The 12,448-nt window shown below is 37.7% G+C and overlaps 1 long non-coding RNA gene across 2 annotated transcripts in view; it reads right to left on the bottom strand.

Moving 5' to 3' along the window:
• Window positions 1-826: 826 nt before the first annotated feature.
• Window positions 827-12,448, bottom strand: part of LOC123801702 (uncharacterized) — a 39,214-nt gene continuing 27,592 nt past the window's right edge. Inside the window, exons 3-5 of one of the 2 annotated variants that reach the window (XR_006782317.2) lie at window positions 2,027-2,106; window positions 1,831-1,930; window positions 827-1,128 (exon numbers count right to left, since the gene is read on the bottom strand). This is a non-coding gene — a long non-coding RNA (uncharacterized LOC123801702). Of the gene's footprint in view, window positions 1,129-1,830; window positions 1,931-2,026; window positions 2,107-2,132; window positions 11,140-12,448 lie in introns of those variants that run through there. The other variant, XR_015721639.1, reaches the window with a different exon arrangement.

Raw genomic sequence — 12,448 nt, 5'->3', positions numbered from 1 at the left:
GTGTATAACACCCAGTGCACCATGCAATATGTGCCCTCCTTACTACCCATCACCGGTCTATCCCATTCCCCCACCCCCCTCCCCTCTGCAGCCCTCAGTTTGTTTCTCATAGTCCATAGTCTCTCATGTTTCATTCCCCCTTCTGATTACCCCCCCTTTCTTTATCCCTTTCTTCCCCTACCGATCATTCTAGTTCTTATGTTCCATAGATGAGAGAAATCATATGATAGTTGTCTTTCTCTGCTTGACTTATTTCACTAAGCATTATCTCCTCCAGTGCCGTCCATGTTGTAGCAAATGTTGAGAACTCATTCTTTCTGATTGCTGAGTAATATTCCATTGTATATATGGACCACAACTTTTTAATCCAGTCATCTGTTGCAGGGCATCTCGGCTCCTTCCACGATTTAGCTATTGTGGACATTGCTGCTATGAACATTGGGGTGCATATGGCCCTTCTCTTCACTACGTCTGTATCTTTGGGGTAAACACCCAGTAGTGCAATGGCTGGATCATAGGGTAGCTCAATTTTTAACTTTTTAAGGGACCTCCACACTGTTTTCCAGAGTGGCTGTACCAACTTGCATTCCCACCAACAATGTAGGAGGGATCCCCTTTCTCCGCATCCTCTCCAGCACTTGTTGTTTCTTGCCTTGTCTATTTTTGCCATTCTAACTGGCGTAAGGTGGTATCTCAGTGTGGTTTTGATTTGAATTTCCTTGATGGCTAATGATTTTGAACATTTTTTCATGTGTCTGTTAGCCATTTGTATGTCTTCATTGGAAAAGTGTCTGTTCATATCTTCTGCCCATTTTTTGATTTGTTTATTTGTTTCTCGTGTATTGAGTTTGAGAAGTTCTTTGTAGATCTTGGATACCAGTCCTTTATCTGTAGTGTCATTTGCAAATATCTTCTCCCATTCCGTGGGCTGCCTCTTAGTTTTTCTGACTGTTTCCTTGGCTGTGCAGAAACTTTTAATCTTGATGAAGTCCCATAAATTCATTTTGTCTTTTGTTTCTCTTGCCTTTGGGGATGTATCATGAAAAAGGTTGCTTTGGCCGATGTCGTAGAGGTTGCTGCCTATGTTCTCCTCTAGAATTTTGATGGATTCCTGTCTCACATCGAGGTCTTAAAGATGAAAAAAATTTTTAAAAAACCCTATGCAATGATATATACCAGATTCAAGACTTTTTGACATCCAGCATACTTAAGAGTAACACCGATTTGTACTTGTCACAAGTGAAAAATCCAGCTGTTCCTGATACCCAGATTCTTCCCAAACTCTCCCACCTCCTCCCCAACCCCTCTTCTTCTTATACTTTAGTCTTAGATTTAGCCTTAAAAACCCTTTCATTTTACTTTATTGCCCTTATTGATTTACTTGAATGAAGAATAAGCTACATAACATCCAAGAGAAAAAGACTCTTTTAGAAGAACCAGGACAAATAATAAGAGTGGTGGTAAATAAAGAGAGAAGGTTTAAAGTCCTCTACTATGGACCTAGGCAGTATGGCTATTTTACATGTAGCAGAGTAAGAATTTTTTTATATTGTTTGCAAGAAATGCTAATTATTTATTTCTTGAAGAGTCACTAGAATGGCCCTATTCTTTCTACAAATGTCAGGCAGGCAGAGAGCTTTAATGAGGGTGTAATGCTCTGTAATAAGAGTATAGCAAATATCTTTCATTGCTTCACCAAGTCTGTCACTCACTGTGACTCCTGAAATGCAAAGATGGTTACTTAAGGCAGAAGTAGATGAATTTGCGTAAGGAGCTCTGGACCTTCTGGGAAAAAATAAACCCTAAATATTCTCTCTGGGGATATCCTACCTCCTCCTCTCTGAGATACAAAATTAGAGAATGCTGCTGGAATGGAGAAGACAGTCTTCATTCATCCAAGGGCCAGTGGTAGGGATAGTCAGCATGTCTCCTAAAATACAATTAATGTAGAGAAAGGAGTTTATCTGGACTGACAGCTCTAACTCATGACATATAAATAATACAGAGTAAGTAAAGTAAGGGGCACCTGGCTGGCTCAGTCAGTGGAGCACGCGACTCTTGATCTCAGAGTCATGAGTTCGAGCTTCATGTTGGGTGTGGAGCTTGCTTTAAAAAAAGAAAGAAGTACAGTAATAAACATATTTATACTGTTTTACACATAAAGCATTAATTGGTACTTAACCTCCTTTCCTTGAATAAGATAAAACTTTTACCTCTCTTTGGATTTTCCCATCCTTCACCATCTACTGCACTGAAATTATCTGGAAATTCAGTTCTAAATTACTTTTTTACATCATACCTCTCTTTCTTGGGAAAAATTACCTATGTATAAACTAATGTTGCTTGTATTTTAAAATCAAAGGAAAATAATTTGGAGTCTGTTGTAGTGGACAAAGCAAGAGGTATTCAAATCTCATACAATCTGTTCTATGGCCCCCAACTTCCTCGTCCTAAACCCTGACTTAGTTCCCACCTTGCTTCGTTATCTGAACAGTTCTCACCCTCGATTTCCCATGCAAGTCCTCACTTTCCCCTTGAAATCTCACCAAGCATCTCACTTCACAGAGAAGCTTTTCTGCCTCTGAATTCCTATTACCTTTACCATTTGTTTTCATACTCTTCTCTATTGTTACATTTTAAGTATATATATTTAAACTAAAATGGAACTAATTTGAGAGCAATGACTGTGTTCTAGATCTCTCTGTACTCTTCAAGGGGTTTACTATGGTATTTTAGATACAGGCTAAACATTAGACTAAAACTCTAATATAGTCAGAACACACAAGTTCTTCCCCTACCTCTCCTTGGTTCTTTTTAGCTTGGTAACCGTCATGGACAACTGAATGTGAGTCTTCGGGCTTTTATTGGTCTACCTAGCAACCTGGAGGGTTCCCAAGGATACAAACCCTGAAGATACATGCTTTTGAAATGGTAATGAATGGAACTAAGGAGGTAGTCCTAAAACAGAGTACATTTCCATATAAACTGAAATCATATGTCAATATTAGAACTACTATATAATTAACTGCGGCTTTATGGTCTCAGTAGGAGCTATTATTGCCCTCTTTATAACCAAACATTTTATTTTAGTCACATCAAGCAAACATCTCTAACTTTTATAAAATGAAATAATGAGGACTGACTAGAGGAAACCAAGAACAATATTATAACCAACCATGTTCACATAAGGCAGGTTTAACAAATACTAACATTCAGCCATCGTTCTTAAGAATAAAACATTATAGAGATGAAGTCCTCTTGCCTTGTTTTCCTTTCTCTTTCCCCAGAAGAACAGCTATCCCAAAGTTGATATGTATATATTATATTCTTCCAATCCATGTTTGTATATATTTTACCATTCATGTGTATATCCATTAACACTATATAACATTATTCTCCATGTTTACAAGTATTACACAAATGTTATATCATACATAGTATTCTGCAAACTGTTTTTTTCATTAGAAATTATGTGTTTGATATTTAAGCACGCAGATATATGCAGTGGATTCACTTAAATTGCTGCATAGGATTCCATACGGTGAATAATATACAATTTGCTTATCTAGTCTCTTGTTGAAAAGCATTTAGATTATTTCCAGTTTTGGGGGGGGCACTGGGTTGGCTCAGTAGGTAGAGCATAGGACTCTTGATCTCGGGGTTGTAAGTTTGAGCCCCATGTTGGTCATAGAGCTTACTCAAAAAAAAAAAAAAAAAAAAAGATTGGGGCACCTGGATGATTCGGTTGGTTACGTGTCTGACCCTTGGTTTCAGCTCAGGTCATGATCTCATGGATCATGGGATCAAGCCTCAGTCAGGCTCTGTGCTCAGCAGGGAGGCTGCTTGAAGCTTGTCTCCCTCTGCCCCTCCCCCCACACGTGTGCATGTGCTCTCTCGATCTCTCTCTCTCTCTCTCAAATAAATAAATAAATCTTTAGGGAAAAGATTATTTCCAGTTTTTTGGAAATTAAGCCAAAAGAGGAGCAGTGAATATCTTTGTACCTGACTTGACATGTGTGAGAATCCTTTTAGTGTAAATATTTGAACATGAAATAATGTTAATATGACAAATCATTACAGATTTTCTGATGTTAGATACACCATGCTTATGTTCATGAAATAAACCTTATTTGGTCATGACTTTTTTCAAGTTTTATTTATGACTTTTGCTCTGCATTTGTAAGTGAGGTTTGTCTATGATGTTATTTTCTTGTAGTGTCCTTGAGTTATTACCAAGGTTATAGAGCCTTCTAAAATAATTTGGGGAGATTTCCCTCTCTATTTCTAAAACAGTTTGATTACAACAGAATTTATCTCACATTTAAAAAACACTGAAGTATTCTTTGTTTTGTTGATATTTTAGATTTTTCAAATACTTTTTAAATAAATATTGGAAAGTTATTTTTTTCAGAACATTATCCATTTCATCATATGTTTATATTCATTGACATAAGGGGGACATATTTTCCTCATGATTTTAACAATCTAAATTGTATCTGCAGATATACTCTCTTTTCACCCAAATATTATCTTTATGTCTTCTCTTTGTTTTTCATTTTCACTAAATGCATAACTATTTTATTAATTTCTTTGGTCAGCTTCTCAATTTGTTTATCTGGTTTTTTCTCCCTTTTCATTATTTTCTACTCTTATTATTACTTCTTTCCATTCTTTTTGGCATACTTTATTATTCTTTTTGTAAATATTCTATGTGTGCTTAAAACATATACATATTCTCTGGTTGTTGTGTGTAGGTATATTTAAAAACATGTTCAATTATATTACTCAAATGTTCTATATTTTTTCAAATCATCAGTCTGATTCTTGACTTTCTGGTAGAGTTATTGGACATGTGGCAGTTTTTCCTTGAAACTATTTCATTAGGAATATACCAATTCATCATTATTGTAACTCAATGAGTTGATCCTTTCTCATTATGCAGCATTCATTTTTAACCGAATTGATTTCTTTGCCTTACATTTTAATTTGCTATTAATATTTCTTTTCTATTTTTTTAAGATTTTATTTATTTATTTGACAGAGAGAGAGACAGAGAGAGAGGGAGCAGAGGCAGGGGGAATGGGAGAGGGAGAAGCAGGCTCCCTGCTGAGCAGGGATCCCAATGCGGGGCTTGATCCCAGGACCCAGGCATCATGACCTGAGCCGAAGGCAGACACTTAACAATTGAGCCACCCAGGTGCCCCTGCTATTAATATTTCTATTAGTCATCTTTTGTGTAGTGTTTCTCTTTACTTGATATTTCCTTGTTTAATTTTTTTAAAGATTTTATTTATGTATTTATTTATTTATTTGAGAGAGAGAGAGCATGGGCAGGGGGAGGGGGATAGGAAGAAGAAGAAGCTGACTCCCCACAGAACAGGGAGCCTGATGCGGGGGCTCGATCCCCGGACCCTGGGATCATGACCTGAACCAAAAGCTGGTGCTTAGCCAACTGAGCCACCCAGGCACCCCATCTTGTTTAATTTTTTTTCACCATTTTATTTTCAGCCTTGTCATGTTGCTTTGCTTTTGATATGTCTCTTATAAGCAGCATATATTTGTATTTTAGGAATTTCTCTTTTGAAATAATTTTAGACTTGCAAATAGTTGCAAAATTGGTACAAAGTATTCTTATATACCTTTCACATAGCTTCCCCCAAGTGTTTACATTTTAAATAGGCACAATACAATGATCAAAATCAGGAACTTAACATCAATACAATACTATTAATTAATATGATATATTTAAATTTTGCCAATTGCCCACTCTTGTCATTTTTTAAGTCTCAGATTCAATCCAGGACATTGTCAAGTCTCCTTATCCATCTCTAATCCTAACAAATTTTCAGTTTTTCTTTGTATTTCATGACCTTGACACTTTTGAAGAGTACTGCACAGTTATTTTATAGAATGCCCTCAAATTGAGTTAATCTAATCTTTCCTTATGATGACACTTATTTTGTTTTGTTTTAAGATTTTATTTATTTGTCAGAAAGAGAGAGAGAGAGAAAGAGAGAGCACAAGCAGGGGGAGTGGCAGGCAGAGAGAGAAGCAGGCTCCTTGCCCAGTAAGGAGCCCAATGTGGGGCTCGATCCAGGACCCTGGGATCATGACCTGAGTTGAAGGCAGATGCTTAAGCAACTGAGCCACCCAGGCATTCCAAGGATTTTTTTTTTAATTGAGGTAAAATTAGTATACAATATTATATAAGTTTCAGGTGTGTAACACTGTAATTCAATATTTGTATACACTACAAACTGATTACCACCAAAAGTCTAGTTACCATCCTTCACCATACAGCTAAGCCACCAATATCTAGGAGTTTGTTTTTGTTATGTTTTGTTTGTTTATTTTGTTTTTCAGTTCCACATATAAGTGAAATCATATATTTGTCTTTCTCCATCTGGCTTGTTTCACACAGCATAGTATCTGCGACATCCATCTATGTTGTCAAAAGTGGCAAGATTTTCTTCTTTCTTATTGCTGAGTAGTATCCCATTGTATATATACTACACCTTCTTTATTCATTCATCCATTGATGGACACTCAGGTTGTTTCCATATCTCAGCTATTATAAATAACACTGGAATAAACCTAGGGGTGCCTTTCAAATTAGTGTTTTCATATATTTTTTTGGATAAATACTCAGAAGTGGAAGAGCTGAATCACATGGAGCTTCTCTTTTTAATTTTTTGAGGAATCTCCATACTGTTTTCCACTGTGGCTGCACCAGTTTACGTTCCCACCAACAGTGTACAAGTCTTCCTTTATCTCCACATCTTCTCCAACACTTGTTATCTCTTGCTTCCCTAATAGCAGCCATTCTTTTAAAGATTTTATTTATTTATTTATTTATTTATTTATTTATTTATTTATTTATTTATTTAAGAGAGAGAGCGCAAGCTGGGGGAGTGTGGGAGGGGTAGTGGGAGAGGGAGAAGCAGCCTTCCTCTTGAGCAGGGAGCCTGACGTGGGGCTCGATTCCAGAACCCTGAGATCATGACCCGAGCCAAAGGCAGATGCTTAACCAACTGAGCCACCCAGGTGCCCTGAAAATAGCCATTCTAACAGGTGTAATCAAATGATGGATTTTTGAGAAGAATATGATATAAGCGATGTTTTGTCCATCTCAGAGCATGATATCGGGAAAAGCATAATGTTGATATCTCTCTAGTTGCTAGGTGAAGGTAATGTCTGCTAGGTTTCTCCACCATAAAATTATTTTTCTCTTTGGAATTAATAAGTATCTTATGGGGAGATACTTTAAGACTATGTAAATACCCTGTTTCTCAGCATATATTTGCCTACTAATTTTAGCATCCATTGATGACACTTGTCTAAAGCAATTATTACTATAGTGTTTGCCAAGTGGTTATTTTCTACTTGCATCATTCTTTGTACATTTATTAAGTAGACTTTTGCTGTAAAGAAGAGCTTTCCCTCTCCTCCTATGGAATAAGAAAGATATTTGGTCTTTGTCCCCAGTTCCTGGCACAGAGCTCCTAAAACCTCTGGAAGTTCCTGAGTGATAAAGGCAATAGGAATGTCTTTTGTGCTGATAAAGGTGAGTCTTGGCAGGTTCCTAGGTAGCTTCAAGATGGGACTTGGGCAACAGAAAGACCAAACCTTGATTAGAAGCTTGGAACTTCCAGCCTCACCCCTCACCAACTGGAGAGAAGAGCTGAAGATTGAGTTAATCACCATTGACTATAATCATGCATATGTAATGAAACTTCCATAAAACCCCACAAATGATGAGGTTGGGGGAGCTTTCAAGTTGGTGAATACATCCATGTGCTAGGAGGTTGGTGTACCCGGGTTCCACAGGCTCCTAGGCTCAGGACTCTTCTGGACCTTGCTCTTGTACTTCATTTGGCTATTCATTTATATACCTTATAATAAACTGTAATAGCAAGTAAAGCATTTTCTTGGGTTCTGCAAGTTGTTGAACCTGAGGGGGGTGGGCTTGAGGAAACCCCTGAATTTATAGCCAAGTCAGACAGAAGTGTGGATAACCTGGGACCTGATACTTTTGACTGGCATTTGAAGCGAGGTCAGTTTTGCAAGCCTGAGCACTTAAATCTGTGGAGTTTGACATTAATACTGGGTACTTGGTGTCCACATTGAATTGAATTGTAGCACACTTAGTTGATGTTGTAGAGTTAGAGAAATTGTATTAGGAAAGACACCATGCATTTGGTGTCAGGAGGAAAAAATCTCTTGTCACCATTGTGGATTTGTATTTTATTTTAGTTACAATCAGTATTGTCCTGGAGCCAGATTATACTGGCTCAGAAGTGTCATTTGTTAACTTTCATGAAGATTGTGGACTGATTTTAAATACAATAAGGCACACACACACACCACCACCACTACCACCACTATCAATGGTAGCAGGCTTTGTGCTTTATTTTGACCTTGCTTTTTTCTTTTCTTTTCTTTTCTTTTTTTTAAGATTTATTTATTTGAGAGAGACGGGGGCGGGCAGAGGGAGAGAGAGAATCTCAAGCAGATTCCTCAATGAACAAGGAGCCTGACATGGGGCTTGCTCCCATGACCCTGAGATCATGACCTGAGCTGAAATCAAGGGTTGGACGCTTAACCAATTGAGCCGCCCAGGCACCCCTATTTAGTGCTCTGCTATGTAACAATCCTGAGGTGACTGGGCCAAGTTTTCTGGCTGGTTCTGCTCTAGATAGTCATTAAATGGATCTTATACTTTCCATCTAGTGTCTTTACCATTGCCTAGGGCAAGAGTTGTTTTTATTTTTTTAATTTTAATTTTTTAATTTTTTAAAAGGTTTTATTTATTCATTTGGCAGAGTGAGAGAGAGGGAACACAAGCAGGGGTAGTGGGAGAGGGAGAAGCAGGCTCCCGCTAAGCAGGGTGCCTGATGCAGGCCTTGATCCCAGGACCCTGGGATCATGACCTGAGCTGAAGGCAGATGCTTAACGACTAAGCCACCCAGGAGCCCCAGTTTTTTTTTTTTTAACTGAATAATAATTGGCATACAATACTGTATTAGTTCCCAGTTAGGGCAAGAGTTCTTAACCATTTTTGTGCCATAAACTCCTTTGGCACTCTATTCAAGAATATATACTCTCTCTCAAAATGATACATAAAATAAAATACATTTTTAATGCATAAAATGAAGTACATTTGGATTTAAAGGAAAGACATTATACTGGATTACAGTTATAAAATAGTTTTCTAAGTAGTTATATAATAATAAATATATTTAATTCATTAAACAACCTAATCTAACAATGGGTCTAGTAACAACCACAACTTTGAAGTACGCTTGAGAAAAATGATATTTTGAGAGATCTGAAAAAATGGTAATGTGATATGAAAATATTTTTTGAGTGGAAAATTCATAGGTATTACTAACACCACAGTGTGATTCATTGTCTACATTCATAATTGAAGAAAATATTAATTTCAGCTAGAGGCTAATGCAGACAAGGATGTAATATTTTCCCACCCAAGTTCATGAACCTAAGATTAGAAACCCTTGCCCTTGAAGCTGAGTCCTAGGCAGTGTCCTCACTTACAAAAAGGGGAAGAACATGAAAAAGTGTACACTCAGTGTTTTATTGTTTTTTTTAATTTTTTTGCACACTCAGTGTTTTAAAGTTCTGCTCTGAAAGTGGTATATGTTACTTCTGCTCGCTAGGACTTAGTGGCCACTTCTAGCTATAGCATAGGCCAGGAAACACAGTCTTTGGGAGCAACATGTCCAAATATAACCATATTACCTGTAAGTTAGCAACTGGCAATCTCCTCCGTGCTCTTATACGAAAAAAATAATTTTTACAGGTCTTAACTTATAAACAGGTATATGGGAGGGTGGGTTTCCTTGAGCAGTTCTTTTTTCTTCCTTTAAGATTTTGTTTATTTATTTGTCAGAGAGAGAGAGAGCACAAGCAGGGGGAGTGGCAAGCAGAGGGAGAAGCCGGCTCCCCGCTGAGCAAGGAGCCAGGTGCAGGACTCAATCCCAGGACCCTGGGATCATGACCTGAGATGAAGGCAGACACTCAACTGAGCCACCCAGGGGTCCCTCCCAGAGCATTTCTTAATGTGTAAACTTCCTAAGCATTTTTAGCATTTTTATATGTTTTAGTTAGATGAAATATATTTTTTAACCGCAAACCTAAAGCACATAACCTAAGGTAGGGTGGAATTAGCTCACCACAAAGTTGTGAATTAGTTAAAATTTATTTCTGTCTTTACAACATTTTCATTTCTACCCATTTTTTAAAATGCTCTCTTCTTCTCTCCCACTTTATGAACCTGCATTTTTTAGCCTTTATATTCATTTTATTTTGAACATTTTCAAACATACAGAAAAGTTTTTAAAAAAATAGTATAATACCTATGTATCCTCCACCTAGACTCAAAAATTGAAAACTGTTAACATTTGCTTTACCCCTCTTTATTTTACATCTATATATACATTTGTCACACTATGAACGAGTTGTGTTACCAAACTCATACACCAAACTGTGTATAGCTTGGTAACGCACAAATACAAGTTATATCTTTCCACAATGTCGGCTTTATTAAGTCATAAAGCAAGGCTAACATAATTGCAAAGCAGGTTCAGGATTCCAAACTCAATGACATTTTGTTACTCATTTAACTTGGTTTCATACACATTAAACAAAGCAAAGCGCAACACAAAGTCACACAACAAACAAGATACAACAAAGGGTGTGAAGTTAATAAACCAGACATGAAGCCGGTCCATGAGCGCACAGTTGAGCTGAGGCCTGAGTCCAGTCTGGGTCAGCTCTCAGTGTGCGCTGTGTATTATGCTCTAGCAGTGGAGGACCTCTATTATGTTCAGAGACTAATCAGGCAGAGCCTTCGGCACCAGGTGTCTCTTCAATGTGGTGAGATGCGAAGGGTCAGGATCTGGAAAGTCTGACAGTTTGCTGCAAAAGTCCACCCTTTTTAAAGGAGTTTAATCAATCTTGGGCCTTTTGTAGGCCTTTTCTGGTTCTGCTGGTAATCAGTCCTGGGCATCATCTGGGCATCTGTGCTGGTTTCAGCAATATCCGGTCTTAGCTGCTACGCCCTTGGCTGCTTGACATAAGTCACTGCTTGACGTGAGTGACTCCATCTTGCTCTCTGCACTATTTTTAAACAATGTGAATGTAAGTTACAGATATCATGAAACTTCACCCCTAGATACTTCAGCATGTATGTCCAAAGAAATAAGGACATTCCCTCACATAATTACATTACCACTCTTAAGAAAATTAACAATAATTCCCTTATCTAATATGCTTTCCATATTTAAATTTCCTAATCATTTCAAAAATGTTTTGGATGGGGTGCCTGGCTGGCTCAGTCAGTAGAGCATGCGACTCTTGATCTCTTGATCTCAATGAGTTCAAGTCCCAAATTGGGTGTGGAGCCAACTTTTTAAGTGTTTTTAAGTGTTCTGTATAGCTAATTTTTCTCTCATATTCCTCTTTTCGTTTGGTAACAGACCTTTTCAACTTTGAATGAAACTTCTTAACATCTAAGTAATATCTGTGTTTTTTATCTAGACTTTTTATTTCTACTGGTGTAATTAAAGGTTTTGCCTCCAATTAACACAAAGACAGGCAGGGAGAAGACTTGGGTTTTTTCCATTCTATTAAGCGGATCTTTTGCTGGTAGCTAATATTAAATTAGACCTAATGTTGTTGATAAAAGGATATAGGTCTTAGTGACTTTCAATAGGAAGGGGTGGATTACAGGGCATTCTGGGACTATCTGTGCCCATTTTAGGCCACATTTGACCTTTTAGCTTTATTTTCAGTTTTTCAAGATTTTCAAGATTCTACCTATGTTTACTGTTCAGTCAATATGTGCTAGGGACATATAATTAAAATAGACATGATCTCTGCCCTCAAGGGAGAGAGATCACTTAATAGTTTCAGTCAGAAGAAAAGAATCATGTATTGAAAGTGTACTATACAAGAGCTTGGAATTGGTATTCCCTTTAATCCCAGCCTGCAATCCTTTTGCATTCCCTGGCCCTGAGGTCTCCACATGTCAGACATCTGGGTGTCATCATTATATATCCTGCCCCCCACCCCTTGCAGTGCCTTAGTCTGGTGCTCCAACTCTCCAATCCCTGCAGCACTGGTGTTATGTATTCATCCCTAAAGCACCAACATACAAGTTCTAGGCACAAAGGTTCTGGAGCCTCAAGCCCTTTGGTCCTAAGACTCCTAGATTATGAACAGGGAAAAGAGAATAACTGCCCAAATGTTTTAGTCAGCTATTGCTGCAATAATGCTGCAGAATACACCACTCCAAACTCAGTGGTTTAAAACTACAAGCATTCAAAAATAAATAAATAGGGATGCCTGGCTGACTCAGTCAGAAGAGCATGCGACTCGATCTCCAGCTTTCGAGTCCCACATTGGTATAGAGATTACTTAAAAATAA

The sequence above is a fragment of the Ursus americanus genome, chromosome 25 (genome assembly GCF_024610735.1).
Source record: "Ursus americanus isolate L20-20 chromosome 25, mUrsAme1.1.p, whole genome shotgun sequence".
Taxonomy (NCBI): domain Eukaryota; kingdom Metazoa; phylum Chordata; class Mammalia; order Carnivora; family Ursidae; genus Ursus; species Ursus americanus.
The sequence above is the reverse complement of the archived record's forward strand: the minus strand, read 5'-3'. Positions and strand labels throughout refer to the sequence as shown.